The following is a 27,731-nucleotide window of genomic DNA, read 5'->3' on the forward strand; positions in this document are numbered from 1 at the left end:
TTTAAGACAAATGTTGACATACTTGCAAATTACGAGAGTATTGCTTCTCCAACATAGTGGGTTAGCAAGGTTACTCTCCTTAGTTGACCACTAGCTTGTTTTCCCAAGTCCTATTTCACGGGATCTTCAATCACATAGCTTGGGTTTCCATCGAGCCCATCTCCCACGATGCATTTAATTTCTATCACAATCCGTGATAGCCCTTTCGTAAAGGGATCTGCCAAATTCTTAGCCGATTGGATGCAATCCAATGCTATTACTCCGGAGTTTCTTGAATGCTTGACAAATTTCGATCTACTTCTTATGTGCTTTCTGGATTGTGTGTCATCCTTTGAACTCTTCGCCTTGACAATAACTATCTGATTGTCATAATTCATAAGAATTACCGGAATTGGCTTGTCAACCACTGGCAAATCCATCAAAAGCTCTCGAAGCCATTCTGCTTCGTCACAAGATTTGTCTAATGTTGTGAGTTTTGCTTCCTTGTTGACTTAGTTAAGAAGTATGCTTGCAAGACTTCCAGGAAACAACACCAGTATCAAGTATGAACACAAATCCACTTATGACTTTCATCTCATCACCATCAGAGATCCAATTGGAATCACTGTACCCTTCAAGTACCATCGAGTATCTGGTATAGTGAAGTCCATGGCTCACAGTACCTTTCAGATAACGCATTACCCTTTCAACAACAAGCCAATGCACATCTCCCGGGTTTGAAACAAACCGGCTCAACTTGCTCATAGTGAAGGAAATATGACCTAGAGGCAATAATAAAGTTGTTATTTTATATTTCCTTATTCATGATAAATTTTTATTATTCATGCTAGAATTGTATTGATCGGAAACCTAAATACATGTGTGAATACATAGACAAACACTGTGTCCCTAGTGAGCCTCTACTTGACTAGCTCGTTGATCAAAGATGGTTAAGGTTTCCTAACCATGGACATGAGTTGTCATTTGATAACGGGATCACATCATTAGGAGAATGATGTGATGGACAAGACCCATCCGTTAGCTTAGCATATTGATCGTTCAGTTTTATTGCTATTGCTCTCTTCATGTCAAATACATATTCCTTCGACTATGAGATTATGCAACTCCCGGATACCGGAGGAATGCCTTGTGTGCTATCAAACATCACAACATAACTGGGTGATTATAAAGATGCTCTACATGTATCCTCGAAGGTGTTTGTTGAGTTGGCATAGATCGAGATTAGGATTTGTCACTCCGAGTATTGGAGAGCTATCTCTGGGCCCTCTCGGTAATACACATCATAAGCTTGCAAGCAAACGACTAAGGAGTTAGTCACGAGGATGTATTACGGAACGAGTAAAGAGACTTGCCGGTAACGAGATTGAACTAGGTATGTAGATACCGACGATCGAATCTCGGGCAAGTAAGAAACCGATGGACAAAGGGAATTACGTATGTTGTCACAACGGTTCGACCGATAAAGATCTTCCTAGAATATATATGAGCCAATATGAGCATCCAGGTTCCGCTATTGGTTATTGACCTGAGAGGTGTCTCGGTCATGTCTACATAGTTCTCGAACCCGTAGGGTCCGCACGCTTAACTTTCGTTGACGATATAGTATTATATGAGTTATGTGATTTGGTGACCGAATGTTTTTTACGGAGTCCCAGATTAGATCATGAACATGACGAGGACTCTTGAAATGGTCGAGAGGTAAAGATTGATATATAGGACAATGGTATTTGAACACCGGAAGCGTTCCGCAAGGTATCGGGTATTTATCGGAGTACCGGAGGGGTTACCGGACACCACCGAGGGAATATATGGGCCATATGGGCCATGAGTGGGGAGCACACCAGCCCACAAGGGGTGGCGCGCCCCCCTATGGCAGGAGACAGATTGGGAGAAGGAAAGGAGGGGGGTTTGGGCCAAGCTTCCTTCTCTCTTCCCCCTTCCCTTTTCTCTCTAGTGTTTTATGGAAGGGGGGGCGCCACTTGGGGAACCCCAAGTAGGATTTGGATCCTACTTGGGGCGCACCCTGGCTGCCTCCCCTCTCCCTCCCAACTATATATATGTGGGGGGGCACCCCTAGCACACTCCAGACAATTGCCTAGCTGTGTGCGGCACCCCCTCCACCGTTTACACCCCGGTCATATTTTCCTAGTGCTTAGGCCAAGCCCCGCGAGGATCACTTCACCGTCACCATCACCACGCCGTCGTGCTGACGGAACTCATCTACTACCTCGACGTCTTGCTGGATCAAGAAGGCGAGGGACGTCACCGAGCTGAACGTGTGCAGAACTCGGAGGTGCCGCACGTTCGGTACTTGATCGGTTGGAGCTAGAAGAAGTTCGACTACATCAACCGTGTTGTCAAACGCTTCCGCTTAGGGTCTACGAGGGTATGTAAACATACTCTCCCCCTCGTCGCTATGCATCTCCATGGACAGATCATTGCGTGTGCGTAGAGTTTTTTTTTTGTTTTCCATGCAACGATTCCCAATAGTGGCATCATGAGCCACGTCTATGCGTAGATGATATGCACGACTAGAACACAAAGAGTTGTGGGCGGTGATAGTCAAACTTCTTACCATGAACGTCTTATTTTGATTCGACAGTATTTGCTACTTCTTGAGCTTGTGTTGGTTTTTCCCTTGAAGAGGAAAGGGTGATGCAGAAAAGTAGAGATAAGTATTTCCCTCAGTTTGAGAACCAAGGTATCAATCCAGTAGGAGACAACGCACAAGTCACCAAATACCTACACAAACAATCAAACAACTTGCATCCAACGCGATAAAGGGGTTGTCAATCCCTTCATGGTTACTTGCAAAGGTGAGATCTAATAGAGATAGATAAACAATAAAGGAAATATTTTTGGTATTTTTGGTTTATAGACCAGAAAGTAAAAGATTGCAAAATAGTATATCGGAAACTTATATAATGGAAACTAGAAACTCATATGATGAAAAGTAAACCCGGGGGCCATAGGTTTCACTAGAGGCTTCTCCCAGGATAGAAAATAATACGGTGGGTGAACAAATTACTGTCGAGCAATTGATAGAAAAGCACAAAGTTATGACGATATCTAAGGCAATGATCATGAATATAGGCATCACGTCCGTGTCAAGTAGACCGAAACGATTCTGCATCTACTACTATTACTCCACACATCGACCGCTATCCAACATGCATCGAGAGTATTAAGTTCATAAAGAACGGAGTAACGCATTAAGCAAGATGACATGATGTAAAGGAATTAACTCAAGAAATATGATGAAAACCCCATCTTTTTATCCTCGATGGCAACAATACAATACTTGCCTTGCTGCCCCTACTGCCACTAGGAAAGGACACCGCAAGATTGAACCCAAAGCTAAGCACTTCTCCCATTGCAAGAAAAACCAATCTAGTTGGCCAAACCAAACCGATAGTTCGAAGAGAATTACAAAGGTATCAAACCATGGATAAAAGAATTCAGAGAAGATTCAAATAATATTCATAGATAAGCTGTCATAAATCCACAATTCACCGGATCTCGGCAAACACACCACAAAAAAGTATTACATCAAATAGATCTCCAAGAACATCGAGGAGAACATGGTATTGAGAATCAAAGAGAGAGAAGAAGCCATCTTGCTACCAGCTATGGACCCATAGATCTGTGGTAAACTACTCACGCTTCATCGGAAAGGCAATAGAGTTGATGTAGAAGCCCTCCGTGACCGAATCTCCCTCCGGCAGGGTGCCGGAAAATGTCCCTAGATGGGATCTCACGGGTATATAAGGTTGCAGCGGTGGAAAAGTGTTTTCGTGGATGCCCCTGTTGGTTTGGGGATATATGAGTATATATAGGCAAAAGAATTAGGTCAGGAGGTTCACCAGGGTCCCACAAGGATGGGGGCGCGCCCTCCGTCCTTGTGGACGCCTCGTGGCTCTTCTGACTTCATCTCCAAGTCTCCTAGTTGTCTTCTGGTCCAAGAAAAATCATTGCGAAGGTTTTATTCTGTTTGGTATTCCTTTTCTGCGAAACTCAAAACCAGGGGAAAAACAGGAACTGGCACTGGGCTCTAGGTTAATAGGTTAGTCCCAAAAATAATATAAAATAGCATATTAATGCATATAAAACATCCAAAACAGATAATATAATAGCATGGAACAATAAAAAATTATAGATACGTTGGAGACGTGTCAAGCATCCCCAAGCTTAAATCCTGCTCATCCTCGAGTAAGTAAATGATAAAAACAGATTTTTTGATGTGGAATGCTACCTAACATATTTATCCATGTAAATTCTTTATTGTGGCATGAATGTTCAGATCCGTATGATTCAAAACAGAAGTTTAATATTGACATAAAAACAATAATACTTCAAGCATACTAACAAGGCAGTTATGTCTTCTCAAAATAACAGGGCCAAAGAAATCTTATCCCTACAAAATCATATAGTCTGGCTATGCTCCATCTTCATCACACAAAATATTTAAATCATGCACAATCCCGATGACAAGCCAAGCAATTGTTTCATACTTTTGATGTTCTCAAACATTTTCAACTTTCACGCAATACATGAGCGTGAGCCATAGACATAGCACTATAGGTGGAATAGAAGGTGGCTGTGGAGAAGACAAAAAGAAGGAGATAGTCTCACATCAACTAGGCGTATAAACGGGCTATGGAGATGCCCATCAATAGATATCAATGTGAGTGAGTAGGGATTGTCATGCAACGGATGGACTAGAGCTATAAGTTTATGAAAGCTCAAAAAGAAACTAAGTGGGTGTGCATCCAACTTGCTTGCTCATGAAGACCTAGGGAAATTTGAGGAAGCCCATCATTGGAATATACAAGCCAAGTTCTATAATGAAAATTCCCCACTAGTATATGAAAGTGACAATATAGGAGACTCTCTATCATAAAGATCATGGTGCTACTTTGAAGCACAAGTGTGGTAAAAGGATAGTAACATTGCCCCTTCTCTCTTTTCTCTCATTTTTTTATTTGGGCCTTCTCTCATTTTTTTGGCCTCTTTTTTTCGTCCGGAGTCTCATCCCGACTTGTGGGGGAATCATATTCTCCATCATCCTTTCCTCACATGGGACAATGCTCTAATAATGAAGATCATCACACTTTTATTTACTTACAACTCAAGAATTACAACTCGATACTTAGAACAAAATATGACCCTATATGAATGCCTCCGGTGCTGTACCGGGATGTGCAATGAATCAAGAGTGACATGTATGAAAGAATTATGAAAGGTGGCTTTGCCACAAATACGATGTCAACTACATGATCATGCAAAGCAATATGACAATGATGGAACGTGTCATAATAAACGGAACGGTGGAAAGTTGCATGGCAATATATCTGAGAATGGCTATGGAAATGCCATAATAGGTAGGTATGGTGGCTGTTTTGAGGATGGTATATGGTGGGTGTATGGTACCGGCGAAAGTTGCGCGGTACTAGAGAGGCTAGCAATGGTGGAAGGGTGAGAGTGCGTATAATCCATGGAATCAACATTAGTCATAAAGAACTCACATACTTATTGCAAAAATCTATTAGTTATCGAAACGAATTACTACGCGCATGCTCCTAGGGGGATGGAGTGGTAGCAAAAGACCATCGCTCGTCCTCGACCGCCACTCATAAGGAAGAAAATCAATAAATAAATCATGCTCCGACTTCATCACATAACGGTTCACCATAAGTGCATGCTACGGGAATCACAAACTTTAACACAAGTATTTCTCAAATTCACAATCACTCACTAGCATGACTCTAATATCACCATCTTCATATCTCAAAACAATCATAAGGAATCAAACTTCATATAGTATTCAATGCACTTTATATGAAAGTTTTTATTATATCCCTCTTGGATGCCTATCATATTAGGACTAAATTTATAATCAAAGAAAATTACCATGCTGTTTAAAGACTCTAAAAATAATATAACTGAAGCATGAGAGTTCAACAATTTCTATAAAATATAACCACCGCCGTGCTCTAAAAATATATAAGTGAAGCACTAGAGCAAAATTGCCTAGCTCAAAAGATATAAGTGAAGCACATAGAGTATTCTAATAAATCACGATTCATGTGTGTCTCTCCCAAAAGGTGTGTATAGCAAGGATGATTGTGGAAAACTAAAAAGCAAATACTCAAATCATACAAGACGCTCCAAGCAAAACACATATCATGTGGTGAATAAAAATATAGCCTCAAGTAAAGTTACCGATAGACGAAGACGAAAGAGGGGATGCCTTCCGGGGCACCACCAAGCTTAGGATCTTGGTTGTCCTAGAATATTACCTTGGGGTGCCTTGGGAATCCCCAAGCTTAGGCTCTTGCTACTCCTTATTCCATAGTCCATCAAATCCTTACCCAAAACTTGAAAACTTCACAACACAAAACTCAACAGAAAATCTCATAATCTCCGTTAGTATAAGAAAATAAATCACTACTTTTGGTACTGTTGTGAACTCATTCTTTATTTATATTGGTGTAATATCTACTGTATTACAACTTTTCCATGGTTAATACCCCCCGATACTACCCATAGAATCATCAAAATAAGCAAACAACACATAGAAAACAGAATCTGTCAAAAACAAAACGGTCTGTAGCAATTTGTAACTCTCGAATACTTCTGTAACTCCAAAACTTCTAAAAAATTAGGACAACCTAAGAAATTTGTTTATTAATCTTATGCAAAAACAATCAAATCAAAATCATTGTTATGTGAATTATGAAAATTATTTTCCTGGGCGCAAAAGTTTCTGTTTTTCAGCAAGATCAAATGAACTATCACTGTAAGCTATGCGAAAGGTCTTACTTGGCACAAACACTAATTAAAACATAAAACCACATCTAACAAGAGGCTATATGAATTATTTGTTGCAAAACAGAAAATAAAAATATTGGGTTGTCTCCCAACAAGCGCTTTTCTTTTAAGCCTTTTAGCTAGGCAATTATAATTTTAATGATGCTCACATGAAAGACAAGAATTGAAGCACAAAATAGCATCATATAGCATGTGACAAACAAGTTTAAGGCTAACATGCTTCCTATGCATAGGTATTTCATAAGCAAGCAAATTATCAAGACAAGCAAAAACTACCATATGCAAGGAAGAAGAAAGAAACAATAGCAATCTCAACATAACGAGAGGTAATTTAGTAACATGAGAATTTCTACAACCATATTTTCCTCTCTCATAATAATTACACGTGGGATCATATTCAAATTCAATAATATAGCTATCACATAAAATTTCATCTTCATGATCCACATGCATGCAAAGTTGACACTCTTCCAAAATAATGGGATTATCATAAAATAAAGTCATGACCTCTCCGAACCCACGTTTATAAAAAAAATCATAAGATTGAATATTCTCCAAATATGTGGGACCTAAAGTCGACACTCTTCCAAACCCACTTTCAATATTATTGCAAACATTATTATCAATCTCAAATTCATCATGGGGCTTAAATAAATTTTCAAGATCATAAGAAGAATTACCCCAATCATGATCATTGCAACAAGCAGTAGACATAGAAAAATTAGCATCCCCAAGCTTAGGGTTTTGCATATTATTAGAACAACTGACATTAACAGAATTTATAGTAACATCATTGCAATCATGCTTTTTATTCAAAGATCTACCATGAATTACTTTATAAAGCACTTCATCACAATTTCCAGATTCACGGATTTCAAGCAAAACTCCATAAAGATAATCTAGTGCACTCAACTCACTAGCAATTGGTTCATAACAATTGGATCCTTTAAAAGGATTAACAAGTGGATGGGAATCCATAAACTCTTAGCAAGCGAAGATGCAAGCAGAAAGAAGGCACATGGTAACACAAGACCGAACGGAAGAAGGGCGAAGAAAAGGCAAATCTTTTCGAAAACCGTTTTAGAAGTGGGGGAGAGGAAAACGAGAGGCGAATGGCGAATAATGTTATGCAAGAGATGAGAGTTTATGATGGGTACTTGGTATGTCTTGAATAGACGTGGATCTCCCCGGCAATGGCGCCAGAAGTTCTTCCTGCTACTTCTTGAGCTTGCGTTGGTTTTTACCTTGAAGAGGAAAGGGTGATGCAACAAAGTAGAGATAAGTATTTCCCTTAGTTTGAGACCCAAGGTATCAATCCAGTAGGAGACAACGCACAAGTCACCGAATACCTGCACAAACAATCAAACAACTTGCACCCAACGCGATAAAGGGGTTGTCAATCCCTTCACGGTTACTTGCAAAGGTGAGATCTAACAGAGATAGATAAACGGTAAAGTAAATATTTTTGGTATTTTTGGTTTATAGACCAGAAAGTAAAAGATTGCAAAATAGTATATCGGAAACTTATATAATGGAAACTAGAAACTCATATGATGAAAAGTAAACCCGGGGGCCATAGGTTTCACTAGAGGCTTCTCCCAGGATAGAAAATAATACGGTGGGTGAACAAATTACTGTCGAGCAATTGATAGAAAAGTGCAAAGTTATGACGACATCTAAGGCAATGATCATGAATATAGGCATCACACCCGTATCAAGTAGACCGAAACGATTATGCATCTACTACTATTACTCCACACATCGACCGCTATCCAGCATGCATCGAGAGTATTAAGTTCATAAAGAATGGAGTAACACATTAAACAAGATGACATGATGTAGAGGAATTAACTCAAGCAATATGATGAAAACCCCATCTTTTTATCCTCGATGGCAACAATACAATACGTGCCTTGCCCCCTACTGTCACTGGGAAAGGACACCGCAAGATTGAACCCAAAGCTAAGCACTTCTACCATTGCAAGAAAAACCAATCTAGTTGGCCAAACCAAACCGATAGTTCGAAGAGAATTACAAAGATATCAAATCATGCATAAACGAATTCAGAGAAGATTCAAATAATATTCATATACAATATGATCATAAATCCACAATTCATTGGATCTCGGCAAACACACCGCAAAAAAGTATTACATCGAATAGATCTCCAAGAACATCGAGGAGAACATGGTATTGAGAATCAAAGAGAGAGAAGAAGCCATCTAGCTACTAGCTATGGACCCGTATGTCTGTGGTAAACTACTCACGCTTCATCGGAAGGGCAATGGAGTTGATGTAGAAGCCCTCCGTGATCGAATCACCCTCCGGCAGGGTGCCGGAAAAGGTCCCTAGATGGGATCTCACGGGTACAGAAGGTTGCAGTGGTGGAAAATTGTTTTCGTGGATGCCCCTATTGGTTTGGGGATATATGAGTATATATAGGCGAAAGAATTAGGTCAGGAGGTGCACGAGGGGCCCACAAGGGTGGGGGCGTGCCCTACCCCCTGGGCACGCCCTCCGTCCTTGTGGCCGTCTCGTGGCTCTTCCGACTTTATCTCCAAGTCTCCTGGTTGTCTTCTGGTCCAAGAAAAATCGTCGCAAATGTTTTATTTCGTTCGGACTCCATTTGGTATTCCTTTTCTGCGAAACTCAAAAACAGGGAAAAAACAGGAACTGGCACTGGGCTCTAGGTTAATAGGTTATTCCCAAAAAAATATAAAATTGCATATAAAACATCCAAAACAGATAATATAATAGCATGGAACAATCAAAAATTATAGATACGTTGGAGACATATCAGTATTGTGGGATGAAGCGGCCTGGACCAACTTTACATGTCCACGCACATGAGACCGGTTCTACCGACAGACATGCAACTACTTTTGCATAAAGATGGCTGGCGGCTGTATGTTTCTCCTACTTTAGTTGAATCAAATTTGACTTTGGTCGGTCGTTCAAGAAGGTTAAAATAGCAAACTTGACGAAACACCCTTGTGGTTTGATGCGTAGGTAAGAACGGTTCTTGCTAGAAGCCCGTAGCAGCCACGTAAAACTTGCAACAACAAAGTAGAGGACGTCTAACTTGTTCTTGCAGGGCATGTTGTGATGTGATATGGTTAAGACATGATGTGATATACGTTATTGTATGAGATGATCATGTTTTGTAAAAGTTATCGGCAACCGGCAGGAGCCTTATGGTTGTCTCTTTATTGTATGAAATGCAAACACCATGTAATTGCTTTTACTTTATCACTATGCGTTAGCGATAGTTGTAGAAGCAATAGTTGGTGAGACGATCTAACAGCCTGGTTTTTGGCCCTTTTCTTTTTCTTTTGATTTATTTGGTTTTTGCTCTGTTTTTCTTTTTGGAGTGGATCTATGGCCTTGCAACCTGGGAGATCACCCTCATTTCTTCTCCGAAGTGACTCTTAATCCTCAAATCTTTCCATATACCATGTCATTTCCATACTAGCCCAACCCTAAAATCCTTTTTCTTGGGGAATATTCCTTTTCTTAGTAAAGGAATAACCTCAATTCCCTAGGTTGTGAAGCAACCTATATTTCTGTCACTCCTAAAATTCCCAAATAATTCTCATAATTCCTTTGGGTATGTTGCTCAAATATGCCCAAACTTTCCTATCCTAGCCCAAGAATAATTTCCCAATAATTATTTTTCATTTATGTCCAATGTGGCTTTCTGTGTAGGAAGTGCCACCTATCCAATCTTGTTTTCTCCCAAACTTTTTGGGCATGCTATTTCATCCAAATCATTGCCTCATGCCAAAATTCAACTTTATTTGCCTAGCCAACTTCCCTCAGTGGTTTTTCAAAGTTTCTGTCAGACAGAAGGCATTGTGAAGGAAGTACTATCTAGGAGTATCCAAATGAGTTGAAATTTTGCATACCTCTTCATGTGCTCATATTATCACACTCCTACAAATTTCAGCCCCATCTAATCATCTATGTGAGCACAGGATGAAATCTTTGCTTCTGTCAATATTTTCAGGTTGTGAAGCAAGTATATTTAGGGATGGCAGTTTTGCCCATGGGTATGGGTATCCGCGGGTACCCTACCCAAAAACAGCGGCCATGGGTAAGACTTAGCAAGATTTTGTACCCATGGGTAATGGTTATCCATACCCGCAAAATATATGGGTAGGGCATGGGTATAAGATTGCACCCATGGGTAACCCTATGAATACCCAGAAAAATTAATAAGTGAAAATAACTCCTATGACATGTGGGGTCAACATCCAACTCCTATGGCCCAACTCTCAGTCCGTTTTTTTCCTAAACCAACCATAGTTCATAGGCTCGCGACAACCAACTCGCACTCCTCCTATGTCCTACATGACTCCTTGAAACGATGAAATCTCGGCTCATCACCAACACACTCTTGTCCAACTCTTATACCAGCGATCCCCTATTCCCACTACCGCCTCCCACTGTTTCAGGCTTCCACCAACCACTTATTGTACTCCATTGTCGCCTGTAGTTGGCCACCCATCAGAGGAGGTCATGTTGGTACTAGACAGACCCATACTCACATGAATTTTACACTCATTTCTCGACTTCTTTAAAATTTAAATGCTATATGTTGTATCCACTGGATACCCATTGGGTATAGGATACCCGATGGGTATGGGCATGGGTGTCAATTTGTGCCCATGGGTATTGAAATGGGTGGGTATAGAAAGTTTCTATGTGTATGGGTTTGGGCAGAAGGAGGCGGTACCCACCCATACCCTACCCATTGCCATCCCTAAGTATATTTCATATTGCTTCATTTTGGCTGAAAATTCACCAGAGCATTCTCATAGCCATAAAACCACTCTCCACCAATTTTGGGATCCTCTAGAATTTTTGCAAGTTTCTAGACAGAGGGGATGTTTGTGAAGCAAGTACCATTTTGGCTTGTCCAATTGGTATGGAATTTTTACAGAATCATCACCTGCCCAAATCATCATGATCTACCAAATTCAGCCCAAGTGGCTTCTCCATATGAGAGCATCATCCTATTCTTGATTCTGGACCATTTTGGTCAGTTGCAAAGCAACTCTATTAAGCCTTGATCCATTTCCCCTAAAACCTTCCAGGGTCAAAGTCCTTCCTAAGAATCACCCCAGACAACACCATTGACCCCAATCAGTTCCCCGTTGATCAGCAGTGCACGGCCAAGTTTGATGCAGCAAACTTTAGCTGATGCCTAACTCAGACACAGAGCCTCTTCTCTCACGTTTTCACTTCCCACGGTCTCAAGTTTGGAAGGACTATCGGCTAGACAACATTTGGGATGCCAGAGAGCATTGAATGCCCCAGTTCATGTGGTGACTACGACGATGGTGTGCCTGTGCACGCGCTCTGTGTGTAGTGGCCACGTCCAGAGCGTCGTTTCTCCTTCGTCCTATCCCCTCTCGTCGTCTTCACGTGCGTGAGCATGTCCAACGTCTTCCTCTCGTCGTCGCCACCTTCCTAAACCCCTCTACCCCTCCAGAAACCTCCTCGCCGGAGCTAAACGCCGCGCGTCGACGGGCGAACAGTGGCGGTCTCACATTAATGTCACTCGTCTCTTCTTCCCCGTGCTCCCTTGGCCTCCTCTGCCTCGTGAGACCCTCCACTGCTCCTCACCCGTCGCCTACCTCCGAGCTCATGCGCGTGCACACGCGTCCGCGGCGACGCCAGTGCGGCACCTCGCCCCGCGCCTATTTAAGGCCTCCCCGACCCCGTCTCTCTTCACCACTGGCCTCCCATCCTCTTGTCGTCCATTGCCGACGTGGCCGCCTCGGGCCTCCGGCTAAATTCACTCGAGCCCAAGCCTCTCTCTCCATTCCATCACCCCTAGAGCTCCACCCAGTCTCCGGCGAGCCTCCCCTGCCGTTCGCCCCTTCCTCCGGTGGCCTCTGGTCGCGACTCCATCACTGGCCCGAGCTGCTGTCCGCCATGGCCAAAGCCCTGCCCGTCTCGGTGTTCCTCGGCATCCGTGTCTAGCCGGGATGGAGGCGGCGCTCTCTCCCGCGCTCGTCGGTGGTCGCAGCGTCCTGCACGGTGGCCGGAGCTGTGAGAACTGTTGCTGGCGCCGGTGACCCCGCCCCCTGTTCTGCGCCGCGTCGGGGAAGAAGAAGGAGGAGTGGGAGAGAGAGATGTCAGCAGCAGGGCCCACCTGGCAGCGAGTCAGCGCCGACCTCGCCTCTGCTGACTAGGATAAGTGGAAGCGTATTCCACTGGAATACGTCTTCCGTTTCCGAAAGCGTACTCTGCACTTCTTCGGGCCAGAATGCGTTTTCCCTTCGGGAAACCGTATTTTCAGAAAAGGCGTGTTCAGTTTTTCCGGCAGAGGGCCTGTTTGTGAAGATTTTCTTACAGATAGGTCCCTGGTAGAAAAACTATCACAACATTTTGCTCGTAACTCCGATTGAGGTGATTCCAAAGCCCACTTCTTCGTCTCGCCGAGCACGTTCTGTTGGTATCATTTGCACCATGTGTTAACATTATGAAAATGACCATTATGACATTTCCTTTATTCAGCCCCCTTTGAGAGAGAACGTTTTCCGGCGATTCTTTCTGCGAGTTTCTGGCACTTCCTCCTGGTGAATCCATCCTTCACAGGCAAGTCACACCCTCCATTTGCCTGATTGCAATGCAGTGACATGGTTTAAATTATTTGAACTTGTTTAAAATATTGTTTTAGCTACATGTGATCTGTTCATGGCATTTCTCGGAGTTGTTTTTGATCTTGCTATTGCCATGATATTGTTTGGAGTTCTAAGTTTAATATTTTGCATCTTATGTGGACGACAAATTGCCTTTGGATTATTAGTGGGTAGAATTATTTTCATCATGATGATAGTTGCTAAATGTTTGGAGAATGATGTAGTAAATGATGCTTGCATGTGGATCTTAGCTGCATAGCGTGTTCTTGATATTTGAGTAGTAGTATTATCGTTCTTGGATTCAACATGATAGAAGTGTTATGCCATCCTCGGAGTAGTTTGATATGTCGATATTATGCTTTGGATTAGTTGTTGGATATTGCTATGACTTGGATTACAGGTTGATAGATGAGATCGGAGTATCAGTTATCACTGTTATATTTTTGGGGATAAATTCCATCATCAAGTTGGTCGCTCGTCTCTTCTTGTCCGTGCTCCCTTGGCCTCCTCTGCCTCGTGAGACCCTCCACTGCTCCTCCTCCGTCGCCTACCTCCGAGCTCATGCGCGTGCACACGCGTCCGCGGCGATGCCAGTACGGCACCTCGCCCCGCGCCTATTTAAGGCCTCCCCGACCCCGTCTCTCTTCACCACCGGCCTCCCATCCTCCTATGATCCTGCCTCGTCCCTTACCCGAGCCCCAGAGCTCCTCTTGCTCGTCCATTGCCGCCGTGGCTGCCTCGGGCCTCCGGCTAAATTCACTCGAGCCCGAGCCTCTCTCTTCATTCCATCACCACCAGAGATCCACCCAGTCTCCGGCGAGCCTCCCCTGCCGTTTGCCCCTTCCTCCGGTGGCCTCTGGCCGTGACTCCATCACTGGCCTGAGTTGCTGTCCGCCATGGCCGAAGCCCTGCCCGTCTCGGTGCTCCTCGGCGTCCGTGTCTAGCCAGGACAGAGGTGGCGCTCTCTCCCGCGCTCGTCGGTGGTCGCTGCGTCCTGCGCGGTGGCCGGAGCTGTGAGAATGGCCGCCGGCGCCGGCGACCCCGCCCCCTGTTCTGCGCCGCATCGGGGAAGGAGGAGTGGGAGAGAAAGATGTCAGCAGCGGGGCCCACCTGGCAGCGAGTCAGCACCAGTCCCGCCTCTACTGACTAGGATAAGTGGAAGTGTATTCCACTGGAATACGTCTTCCGTTTCCGAAAGCGCAGTCTGCTCTTCTTCAGGCCAGAATACGTTTTCCCTTTGGGAAACAGTATTTTCAGAAAAGGCGTGTTCAGTTTTTCCGGTTGAGGGCCTGTTTGTGAAGATTTTCTTACATATAGGTCCCTGGCAGAAAAACTATCACAAATTTTTGCCCGTAACTCCGATTGAGGTGATTCCAAAGCCCACTTCTTCGTCGCGTCGAGCCCGTACTGTTGGTATCATTTTCACCATGTGTTAACATTCTGAAAATGACCATTATGCCCTTGCCCTTTTTCAGCCCCCTCCGAGAGGAACGTTTTTCGGCGATTCTTTCCGCGAGTTTCTCGCACTTCCTCCCAATGAATCCATCCTTCCTAGGCAAGCCACACCCTCCATTTGCCTGATTGCAATGCAGTGACATGGTTTAAATTATTTGAACTTGTTTAAAATATTGTTTTAGCTACATGTGATCTGTTCATGGCATTTCTCGGAGTTGTTTTTGATCTTGCTAGTGTCATGATATTCTTTGGAGTTCTAAGTTTAATATTTTGCATCTTATGTGGATGACATGTTGCCTTTGGATTATTAGTGGCTAGAATTATTTTCATCATGATGATAGTTGCTATTATGTTTGGAGCATGATGTAGTAAATGATGCTTGCATGTGGATCTTAGCTGGATAGCGTGTTCTTGACATTTGAGTAGTAGTATTATCGTTCTTGGATTCAACATGATAGAAGTGTTATGCCATCCTCGGAGTAGTTTGATATGTCGATATTATGCTTTGGATTAGTTGTTGGATATTGCTATGACTTGGATTACAGGTTGATAGATGAGATCGGAGTATCAGTTATCACTGTTATATTTTTGGGGATAAATTCCGTCATTAAGTTTGTCAGGTGCCACTGAAACGGGCTTTTTCCAGTGCAACCACATTTGCCTTTTATGGGAAGGCCCTAATGCGGTCTATTGTCATTTCTCTCGCCGGTGCCTCCAACGAGGGAAGGTTATGGGCGTGCGGTACCCTGGCCCGGTAAGCAGACATAACCTTGTGTGCCCGTAGTTGTTGTTAGGCGCCTTTTTGTCCCTGTTTGGGACCTTTTTGTTTTGCCACGACGGTGGCCGTTGATGCCTTTGGTAGGCACGGGGCCACCCAGGACTGAACCCAAAAGGGGTGTTGGTCAGAGTGGCCGGGAAAGTGTCATGGCAGTAGGTCGGTTTTGTCGGAACGCCGTTGGTCCACCCGAATGGGAGTGCGAGGCCATGGGTTCTGTGGTGTGGGTAAAGTGCGCTACCTCTGCAGAGAGTGTGTGTTTAACCTATCGATAGCCGCGTCCTCGACCATGGGCACAAGTTCATACTAGGTCACACCGTTCGATCAACACTCACATGACGGAATGACTTATAAATGATTTATTTGTTGATATATTGTGAGCAGTACAGGTTGGCAGGATGTTGATGGTGATGTTGGTATGATCTCGAGGATGATCATTCAGCTGTGATGTGGTCACGAGGTGATCACATGGATGCTTTGATCACGAGGTGATCATGTGGATGTTTTGGATCACAAGGTGATCAGGTGGATCACGAGGTGATCGAGATGGTATATTACTTGGCCGGTTAGCCAAGAGTGAGATGGTTGTTGAGATCTAAGATGGTGGTTTATTAGTATTGCAGTAGTTTCATATCATGCTTAGTAGATGCTTTCTTATCATGGTAGGAGTTAATTTAATTAACCTGTTTAATGCTATGTTGTTGTCTTGCCTTGATGCTTTTGGTTGTTTTGAGCTTGCAAGTACATTCAATGTACTGACCTGGTGTGTCATGCCAGATTGCAGGTGATGCTGTGATTGATTGATAGCTTGTCGAGGTTACCGCGCGTGCGAGCTAGATCGTGTCCCAGCCAGAGTCCCTGCGGAGTGGAGTTCACCACCTTCGTCGTTGTTCCGCTGCTAGATGTATTCCACTGCTACTAGTTGTTTCGCTGCTAGCATAGAGCAAGTGTAGTATCACAGGCGTAGTGTCGCCATGTTGATGTGATCCTTTGTAACATCAGACACTTGTATCATTATCCTTTGTAATAAGAGTTGATTTGTTCTATGTCAAGCAGTGCCGTATTCCAGAGACTTCTCCTCGATCTCTGGGCTGGAATACGGGGTGTTCCAGTTTCTCTGAGCCGGGGTGCCACAGACGACCACGACGCAACAATGGAGATCAAGGTGTCGAGTCGGTGACGATGGAGATCATAACGACGCTTTGGAGATGGAGATCAAAAGCACAAGATGATGATGGCCATATCATGTCACATATTTTGATTGCATGTGATGCTTATCTATTATGCATCTTATTTTGCTTAGTACAGCGGTAGCATTATAAGATGATCCCTTAACTAAATTTCAAGGTAAAAGTGTTCTCCCTGAGTATGCACCATTGCTACAGTTCGTCGTGTTGAGACACCACGTGATGATTGGGTGTGATAGACTCTACGTTCACATACAACGGGTGCAAGACAGTTTTGTACATGCGGAATACTTGAGTTAAACTTGACGAGCCTAGCAGGTACAGACATGGCCTCGGAACACTGGAGACCAAAAGGTCGAATATGAATCATATAGTAGATATGATCAACATAGAGATGTTCACCATTAATGACTACCCCATCTCACGTGATGATCGGACATGGGTTAGTTGATTTGGATCACGTATCATTTAGATGACTTGAGGGATGTCTATCTAAGTGGGAGTTCTTAAGTAATTTGATTAATTGAACTTAATTTATCATGAACTTAGTCCTGATAGTATTTGCAAATCTATGTTTTTGTGGCACTGCCGTTTAGGTCATATTGGTGTAAAGCGCATGAAGAAACTCCATGCAGATGGACTTTAGGAATCACTTGATTATGAATCATTTGATACTTGCGAACCATGCCTCATGGGCAAGATGACTAAAACTCCGTTCTCTGGAACAATGGAGCGAGCCAATGACTTATCGAAAATAATACATACCGATGTATGCGGTCCGATGAGTGTTGAGGTACGCGGCTGGTATCATTATTCTCTGACCTTCACAGATGATTTGAGCTGATATGGGTATATCTACTTAATGAAACACAAGTCTGAAACATTTGAAAAGTTCAAAGAATTTCAGAGTGAAGTTGAGAATCATCTTAACAAGAAAATAAAGTTTCTACGATCTGATCGCGGAGGCGAATATTTGAGTTACGACTTTGGCCTTCATTTAAAACAATGTGGAATAGTTTCACAACTCACGCCATCTGGAACACCACAGCGTAATGGTGTGTCCAAACGTCGTAACCGTACTTTATTAGATATGGTGCGATCTATGATGTCTTTTACCGATTTACCACTATCATTTTGGGGTTATGCATTAGAGATAGTTGCATTCACGTTAAATAGGGCACCGTCTAAATCCGTTGAGACGACACCGTATGAACTGTGGTTTGGCAAGAAACCTAAGCTGTCGTTTCTTAAAGTTTGGGGTTGCGACACTTATGTCAAAAGGATTCAGCCTGATAAGCTCGAACCCAAATTGGAGAAGTGCGTATTCATAGGATACCCTAAGGAAACAATTGGGTACACCTTCTACCACATATCCGAAGGCAAGATGTTTGTTGCCAAGAATGGAACATTTCTAGAGAAGGAGTTTCTCTTGAAAGAAGTGAGTAGGAGGAAAGTAGAACTTGATGAGGTAATTGTACCTTCTCTCGAATTGGAAAGTAGCTCATCACATAAAAACGTTCCCGTGATGCCTACACCAACTAGAGAGGAAGCTAATGATGATGATCATGAAACTTCAGATCAAGTTACAACTAAACCTCATAGGTCAACCAGAGCATGATCCGCACCAGAGTGGTACGGTAATCATGTTCTAGAAGTCATGTTACTAGACCATGGCAAACCTACGAACTATGAAGAAGCTATGATGAGCCCAGATTCCGATAAATGGCTTGAGGCCATGAAATCTGAGATAGGATCCATGTATGAGAACAGAGTGTGGACTTTGGTGGACTTGCCCGATGATCGGCAAGCCATAGAGAATAAATGGATCTTCAAGAAGAAGACTGATGCTGATGGTAATGTTACTAGCTACAAAGCTCGACTTGTCGCAAAAGGTTTTCGACAAGTTCAAGGAGTTGACTGCGATGAGACTTTCTCACCCGTAGCGATGCTTAAGTCTGTTCGAATCATGTTAGCAATCACCGCATTTTATGGTTGTGAAATCTGGCAAATGGACGTCAAAACTGCATTCCTTAATGGATTTCCTAAAGAAGAGTTGTATATGATGCAACAAGAAGGTTTTGTCGATCCTAAAGGTGCTAACAAAGTGTGCAAGCTCCAGCGATCCATATATGGACTGGTGCAAGCATCTCGGAATTGGAATATACGCTTTGATGAGGTAATCAAAGCATATGGTTTTATATAGACTTTCGGAGAAGCCTGTATTTACAAGAAAGTGAGTGAGAGCTCTGTAGCATTTCTAATATTATATGTGGATGACATATTGTTAATTGGAAATGATGTAGAATTTCTGGATAACATAAAAGGATACTTGAATAAGAGTTTTTCAATGAAAGACCTCGGTGAAGCTGCTTATATATTGGGATCAATATCTATAGAGATAGATAAAGATGCTTAATAGGACTTTCACAAAGCACATACCTTGACAAAGTTTTGAAGAAGTTCAAAATGGATCAGTCAAAGAAAGGGTTCTTGCCTGTGTTGCAAGGTGTGAAATTGAGTCAGACTCAATGCCCGACCACTTCAGAAGATATAGAGAAAATTAAAGTCATTCCCTATGCCTCAGCCATAAGTTCTATCATGTATGCTATGCTGTGTACCAGACCTGATGTGTTCGTTGCCATAAGTCTGGCAGGGTGGTACCAAAGTAATCCAGGAGTGGATCACTGGACAGCGGTCAAGAACATCCTGAAGTACCTGAAAATGACCAAGGATATGTTTCTCGTTTATGGAGGTGACAAAGAGCTCGTTGTAAATGGTTACGTCGATGCTAGTTTCGACATTGATCCGGATGACTCTAAGTCACAAACCGGATACGTATTTATTTTGAATGGTGGAGCTGTCAGTTGGTGCAGCTCCAAGCAGAGCGTCGTGGTGGGATCTACGTGTGAAGCGGAGTACATAGCTGCTTCAGAAGCAGCAAATGAAGGAGTCTGGATGAAGGAGTTCATATCCGATCTAGGTGTAATACCTAGTGCATCGGGTCCAATGAAAATCTTTTATGACAATACTGGAGCAATTGCCTTAGCGAAGGAATCCAGATTTCACAAAAGAACCAAACACATCAAGAGACGCTTCAACTCCATTTGTGATCAAGTCAAGGAGGGAGACATAGAGATTTGCAAAAATACATACAAATCTGAATGTAGCAGACCCGTTGACTAAGCCTCTTCCACGAGCAAAACATGATCAGCACCAAGACTCCATGGGTGTTAGAATCATTACAATGTAATCTAGATTATTGACTCTAGTGCAAGTGGGAGACTGAAGGAAATATGCCCTAGAGGCAATAATAAAGTTGTTATTTTATATTTCCTTATTCATGATAAATGTTTATTATTCATGCTAGAATTGTATTGATCGGAAACCTAAATACATGTGTGAATACATAGACAAACATTGTGTCCCTAGTGAGCCTCTACTTGACTAGCTCATTGATCAAAGATGGTTAAGGTTTCCTAACCATGGACATGAGTTGTCATTTGATAACGGGATCACATCATTAGAAGAATGATGTGATGGACAAGACCCATCCGTTAGCTTAGCATATTGATCGTTCAGTTTTATTGCTATTGCTTTCTTCATGTCAAATACATATTCCTTCGACTATGAGATTATGCAACTCCCGGATACCGGAGGAATGCCTTGTGTGCTATCAAACGTCACAACGTAACTGGGTGATTATGAAGATGCTCTACAGGTATCTCCGAAGGTGTTTGTTGAGTTGCCATAGATCAAGATTAGGATTTGTCACTTCGAGTATCGGAGAGGTATCTCTGGGCCCTCTCGGTAGTACACATCATAAGCTTGCAAGCAAATGACTAAGGAGTTAGTCACGAGGTGATGTATTACAGAACGAGTAAAGAGACTTGTCGGTAACGAGATTGAACTAGGTATGTAGATACCGATGATCGAATCTCGGGCAAGTAACATACTGATGGGCAAATGGAATTACGTATGTTGTCATATCGGTTCGACCGATAAACATCTTCGTAGAATATGTAGGAGCCAATAGGAGCATCCAGGTTCCGCTATTGGTTATTGACCTGAGAGGTGTCTCGGTCATGTCTACATAGTTCTCGAACCGGTAGGGTCTGCACGCTAAACGTTCGTTGATGATATAGTATTATATGAGTTATGTGATTTGGTGACCGAATGTTGTTCGGAGTCCTGGATGAGATCACGAACATGGCGAGGAGTCTCGAAATGGTCGAGAGGTAAAGATTGATATATAGGACGATGGTATTCGGACACTGGAAGCTTTCCGGAAGGTATCGGGTATTTATCGGAGTACCGGAGGGGTTACCGGACATCCCCGGGGGAATATATGGGCCATATGGGCCATGAGTGGGGAGCACACTAGCCCACAAGGGGTGGCGCGCCCCCCGTATGGCAAGAGGCCGATTGGGAGAAGGAAAAGAGGGGGTTCGCCCCCCTTCCTTCTCTCTTCCCCCTTTCCTTTTCTCTCCGGTGTTTTATGGAAGGGGGCGCCACTTGGGGAAACCCAAGTAGGATTAGGATCCTACTTGGGGTGCAATTTGGATGCCTCCCCTCTCCCTCCCACCTATATATATGTGTGAGGGGCACCCCTAGCACACCCTAGACAATTGCCTAGTCGTGTGCGGCACCCCCCCTCCACCCTTTACACCCCGGTCATATTTTCGTAGTGCTTAGGCGAAGCCCTGCGAGGATCATTTCACCATCACCGTCACCACGCCGTCATGCTGACGGAACTCATCTACTACCTCGACGTCTTGCTGGATCAAGAAGGCGAGGGACGTCACCGAGCTGAACGTGTCCAGAACTCGGAGGTGTCGTACGTTCGGTACTTGATCGGTCGGAGCTAGAAGAAGTTCGACTATATCAACCGCATTATCAAACACTTCCACTTACGGTCTACGAGGGTACATAGACATAATATCCCCTCGTTGCTATGCATCTCCATGGATAGATCATTGCGTGTGCGTAGAATTTTTTTGTTTTCCATGCAACGATTCCCAACACATAGCATAGGCGATGTCAGTCCTCGTAGCACAAGCTAGGTACATGAGTGAAGCAATCACTTGAGAGTATCTCATTTGATCTATAGTTGTGTCTTCAAACTTTCGAGTCCGCATGCCAGGACCATTGGATGTTGGAGAAGGTTTGCAATCTGAATACCCAAAGCGACTCGGAATCTTCTCAACATAGTGGGATTGAAGACATGTAATCGCACCCTCATTATCTCTCACTAGCTTGATGTTCAGGATAACATCAGCCACACATAGGTCTTTCATCTCAAATTTATGAGATAGAAAAACCTTAACCTCCTGAATGACTTTGAGGTTGGTTCCAAAATACCAGTATGCCATCGACATACAAACACAGAATTACTCTTTCACCCCCACCATGGCGATAGTGTACACATTTGTGAGCTTCACTGACAACTAAGCCACAAGATGTTAAACTTTTATCAAACTTCTCATGCCATTGATTAGGACCTTGTTTCCGGCCATACAAAGATTTCAATAACTTGCACACCTTCCATTCCTACCCATCTACTACAAAGTCATCAAGTTGTTGCATGTAGATTTCCTCGTCTAGCTCTCCATTAAGGAAAGTTGTCTTGATGTCCATCTGATGAACGAGAAGACCATGCGAGGAAACCACCGAGAGTAGTGCTCGAATGGTTGTCAGTCTAGCCACATGTGAGTAGGTACCGAATAAATCTTCAGCTACTTTTTGGGTATAACCCTTGGCCACAAGACAAGCCTTGTACTTCTCAACCGTACCATCATGCCTAAGCTTATTTTTGAACACCCACTCACATCCCACTGGTCCGCAACCATATGGACGATCAGTGATCTCCCATGTCCCGTTAGCCGAAATGGAATACATCTCGCTATGCATTGCATCCTTACATAGTCGGCATCTGGTGGTGCATAGGCTTCTGAAATTGAACTGAGAGTGTCATCCATGAGGTACACAAGTAAATCATCACCAAAGTACTTTGCAGTCCTCCATATCTTGCCTATAACAGGAGCTTCCTCATCATCCTCCACATGCTTTTCATCATGTATTCGCTCATAATTTCCATTGGAATGGCAGGTCCAGGAGTCTCATTAGATTCTAGTCTAGAAGTTCTTTGCATAAATCTCATGGGAAAAATATCCTCAAAGAATGTATCATGACTCCATGATTGTACCGACCTTCACGTCGGGTATATCAGATTTGATCACTAGAAATCTATAGTCTACACTATGCCAAACATAGTCCGGAAAAACGCAGTCCGCAATCTTTGGTCCCAACTTACACCTTTTGGTTATCGGCACATTGACTTTTGACAAACAACCCCAAGTGTGCAAGTAAGAGAGTGCATTTCTTTTCTTCTCCCATTTCTCAAAGGAGTAATCACATTATCCCTTATGGGCAGCTTATTCAGGACATGACATGATGTCAATATAGCCTCCCCCACCATGCCTTGGATAAATCTGACGTATCTAACATGGTGTTAACCAAATCTGGTAGAGTACGGTTTTTGTTCGGCAACCCCGTTTGACAGGGGTGAATAGGGAGGCGTCCTCTCATGAATAATACCACATTCCATATAGAATAAAATGAAATCTTTAGAAAAGTATTCTCCATCATGATCAGACCAAACCCATTTTATTTTGTTTCAAGTCAATTTTCAACTTCGGCCTTATAGATTTTAAAGCAGTGTAGAGCTTCATCCTTAGTATTCAACAAATAAACATAGTAGAATCTAGTGGACTCGTCAATCAACGTCATGGAAAATTGCTTTCCACCTTTCATCTCTCATAGGTCAGAATATATGAGCTCTAGTGGTGCCAAGTGTCTCTCCTCTGTAGGCTTGTGAGGTTTGCGAGGTTACTCAGCTTGCACACATGCATGGCACTTGGAGCCTTTGGCTAAAGTGAAACTCAGGATTAAATTCATCTTACCTAGCCACGTCATACAAACAAAATTAATGTAACAAAGATGTGAATGCCAAACCTCAGTTTTGTTTACACTAGAATGAATATGGTTCACGACTTTATTACATCCCGGAGCTCTTAGACTAGCAGGCATTCTGCGGGCAAGTTAATATGTCAAACGCAAAAGCATAATAGGAGCAAACTAAATAAATCTTATTCGCATGTTTCTGAGTTAATATGAATTTGTTATGAAGTTTTTGAAGTGATGGTCCGTGGGCAATAGCATAAGAGGAGCAAACACGCTCGGGCAGAACTGAGGGTTTTTCGAACTAGGGGCAAATAAAACAGGTGTGCCCCGATTAGGGGCTCGAATGTAGTTAGGCCTTAATACTATGTCATGTCATCAATATGCCTAATTGGCATTACATGAGGATACATATTACTACCTATGTTACTTCCGACTAGTCTAAGCATTAGGCTTCTCACTCCATGATTTACAACGATATAAATGGGGATGATAGTATATGAAATGGTTCTAGACCAATTATATATAGCTACTTGTACTAACTAGTAGTATATCACTACAATTACTTAGCTCCCTAGAAAGGGAGATTTGTGGTCCAATGGGATTGGGACACGGCTTGAAGCCCAGCTATAAGTGGGTGGTCTGAATGTGTAGTGTTCTTTTTTTGCGGGAAGATTGTGTAGTGTTGTTGTGTCAACTTGTTAGTATGTGTGTGTGACTTTTTGCCTCTTATGTGCGGGTGTTGGTATGATGTGCAATGTTAGATACATAGTGAGTTGCGTCTATAGTTGGCGCGTCCATAAAAGAGGCGGTACTAGTCTCTATGAATTTTTGTTGCCATTGTGGATACGAGGAAGGGTTTGTTGTGCTGCTTCCCCTTTCGAAGAAGTGGCATGTTGCATCACTGGTCTTCCGCTCTTATACTTTTAACACCTCTAAGAAAGAAAACAGAAGTCAACCATAAGAGGGAGGCACAGCAAAGTACGTAATAACTTTTAATATACTCATCATGTTGGTCAGATGTGCATACATGCAAGATCATTGTGCCGGGTAGTTTGCGAACTGAGCGTAACTCAGATGGTTAGCCTCCTTATGGTAGAATCGTCCCGCCAGGGTTCTTAGACGTGGTAATTTCTGTCTTTTCGACAATGCTTGTTCGGTAGGACAATGTTGTGCTTATCTCAAAGGCGCTCATAAACATAGAGCGTGCATGCATGCGTTTATACTCCATGCATTTCTAAATATAAGACCTTTTTAAATATTTCAACACGGACTATATACGGATGTATATAGACATATTTTATCGTAAATTCACTCACTTTGCTCAATATATAGTCCGTATTGAAAACTCTTGTTATACGGAGTATTTAGGAACGGAGGGAGTAGAAAACAGTAGTTAGGATGTATCGCACCGAGAAAGATAGAGAGGTTGTGCGATCGTCATTGCGTTAGATGTCGTGACACGTATGCATGCTTGCGCGCATGCGCACCAGATGTGCACCCCGCGACCGGGACACCAGATCACCGGCACACATTCAGATCGTTGCTACCAAGTGACCTCTGCCATATCTTTCTACTACAAGAAGGTAGATAAGTCAGCCACCTGCTGCACCTTCCAGCTCCAGTTCACACCGTGCTGAGACTCATCTAGTTCCATGGATGGGAGATCAGCACCCGACGATCGGATCAACGTCGACGTTGAGGATCGGTCCATTGCCACGGCCGGAAGGCCTGCATATAGGTGAGTTATTACAACTAATCGCGTACTCTAATTAAATACTTATGTAACTTGCGTGCATACATCAGCTTAGCTAGAGTTGCTTACCTTAGGAACAACATCTTCCCGAGAATCTCCATAGCTGTAATCGTTTGAGGTTGGCCGATAGCTTAGCTTGTAGTCGTTGAACTTTCAACCGCCCTATCCAGCAGTACGTAGAGATCACGCATCAGTAAATGTTGCACGGGCTGGCCGATCCTCGCCGTCCCTGCGTCTACCGGAGCTAGATCAATAGCGCGGGTTCGAGCTCCACCTTGAGCCGTCCACGTACGGCACGCTCGGGAGGAGTGGCCTCGGGAAAACGGGAGAGCTTGGGAGCATACGCTGTACGGTGGAAGAGCTCATCGAGTCAGGGGGGAGAGGGGAGGAAGAAGGCCGGCGGAGCTGGAGGAGGGTGGGGTTGGATGGAATTGTTTTCTCGGATACTCCATCGGAGCCGAGAAAACTTGGCTGTGTATGTGTGTGGAGAAATCTACGGCGACCGACGGCCGGCGGCTGGCTAGCCTGCTCCCCGAAGTACGTACTACTACTAGTTGCCTAGCTAAGGTTCGGGCGCGCCTACGTACTCCTACATACTTGTGCCGCGGGGGAGCCCACGTGCGCCCACGGGAGTCGGATATGAATACGCAAGTGTGGTGACGTAGTCGCTGGCGTGCCAATGCATCTAGTCTACTCCTAGTATATACAGTAATTCCTCCGTTCCATAATGTAAAACTTTTTTTTGACACTACACTATAGTCAAAACAGCATCTCACCTTACAGGGAGGAGGGAGTATTTTATATGCTGAATTTGGGATGTTGCAGGCTGCTGTAGCTAAGCACATATGCGCCGAATTCGGTACGTCGAATGCTCCTACCGCATCTAGCTTCACGCATGTATGCATGTAAGGCAAGATGTCAAGATGCACCGCACCATATGTCGTCTATCGGGCGCTTGTTGCTACCGGTTTCGGTCGGAGATCACACGTCCGATAAATCAAACTGTGTACTGTAGTACACAGTGCTACTCTAGTGATCTAGACTAGCAGCTATTTTACGCGAAATTGCATAGAAGCACCTGCGGGCGCACCTCCCTAATATCTCACCATCGAATATGTATAGGGATCTGCACCACTATATGTATTCATCATTTTAGTTGCATGTATGTTCTAATTTAGAGATGCATAGCGTTATATTCTCTGCATGCACTCACCCACTCAACAACACGCTCCTGCTCTAGCCGCCAACATCCAACAACTAAAGCTACATTTACTCAAGCAATAGTCACATCATCAGTTACCGTCTTTCCCATTGATCCCATCTATCCCGTTTCATCTTCCTTCAACTTCTTCGTCTCAAACTTAAAAGTCATTTCACGTAATCACACATTTCTACGAAGCTTAATTTTTACGGTACTAATTCATGCGAAATTATTTAATTAGATTTGAAAGACTTTCTAAGATATTTCATATTTGTTTTTTTCTGTTAATTGAGAAACTGAGTATGTCATGAGAATAATTCCAGAAACCTTTTCTATAATAATCTCAGGTATTATCATGTTCTAAGAAAGCTGAGAATTTAATATACATGCTCTAACTCTGGTCCCACCATGCACCTATCACGTGTACGTGCTCTAACCACCAACGTCCGGTTGTACACTCCATTTACTACTCACGCGGTAACGTTTCTTCTTCAGCACACTAAACTCCGGCCACAATCATTCATTAGCAGTTTAGTACTACATTCTTCTATCACTAATGAACTAACACTGGATGCGCTATACGCCCCATAAGAGATCAGAGTCGTCTAAAAGAAGAACAATACTTGAATCGATATGGCTTAATAGATAACAGGGTTTAGAAGTTGCTGTGTTTGGTTTATCTGGGAGACAAACCCGCTCAAAGGAGCTTAACCCGTGTTTGTGTAAGCATCATCTTCTCACTTAACGGGTTTTCCTTTTAAAAGAAAATTATCTAACATAAATTATTCATCTCCATCCAACAGCAAATGTGCTATTAATTGTTACTTTTATAACTGACACCCGTACTTTTCTACGTGCAAACGCATGTGATATTTATTGAGAATATTGACTCTACGTGCAGACGACAGGAGTCACACAA

The 27,731-nt window shown here is 43.2% G+C and overlaps 1 long non-coding RNA gene across 1 annotated transcript; it reads left to right on the plus strand.

Moving 5' to 3' along the window:
- Window positions 1–14,043: 14,043 nt before the first annotated feature.
- Window positions 14,044–16,757, plus strand: LOC120963115 (uncharacterized). The gene is made up of 3 exons (XR_005755086.2): window positions 14,044–14,848; window positions 14,957–15,036; window positions 16,489–16,757. It is a non-coding gene; the product is annotated as an uncharacterized lncRNA (long non-coding RNA).
- Window positions 16,758–27,731: the final 10,974 nt, after the last annotated feature.

The sequence above is a fragment of the Aegilops tauschii genome, chromosome 4 (genome assembly GCF_002575655.3).
Source record: "Aegilops tauschii subsp. strangulata cultivar AL8/78 chromosome 4, Aet v6.0, whole genome shotgun sequence".
In the NCBI taxonomy this organism is placed as follows: domain Eukaryota; kingdom Viridiplantae; phylum Streptophyta; class Magnoliopsida; order Poales; family Poaceae; genus Aegilops; species Aegilops tauschii.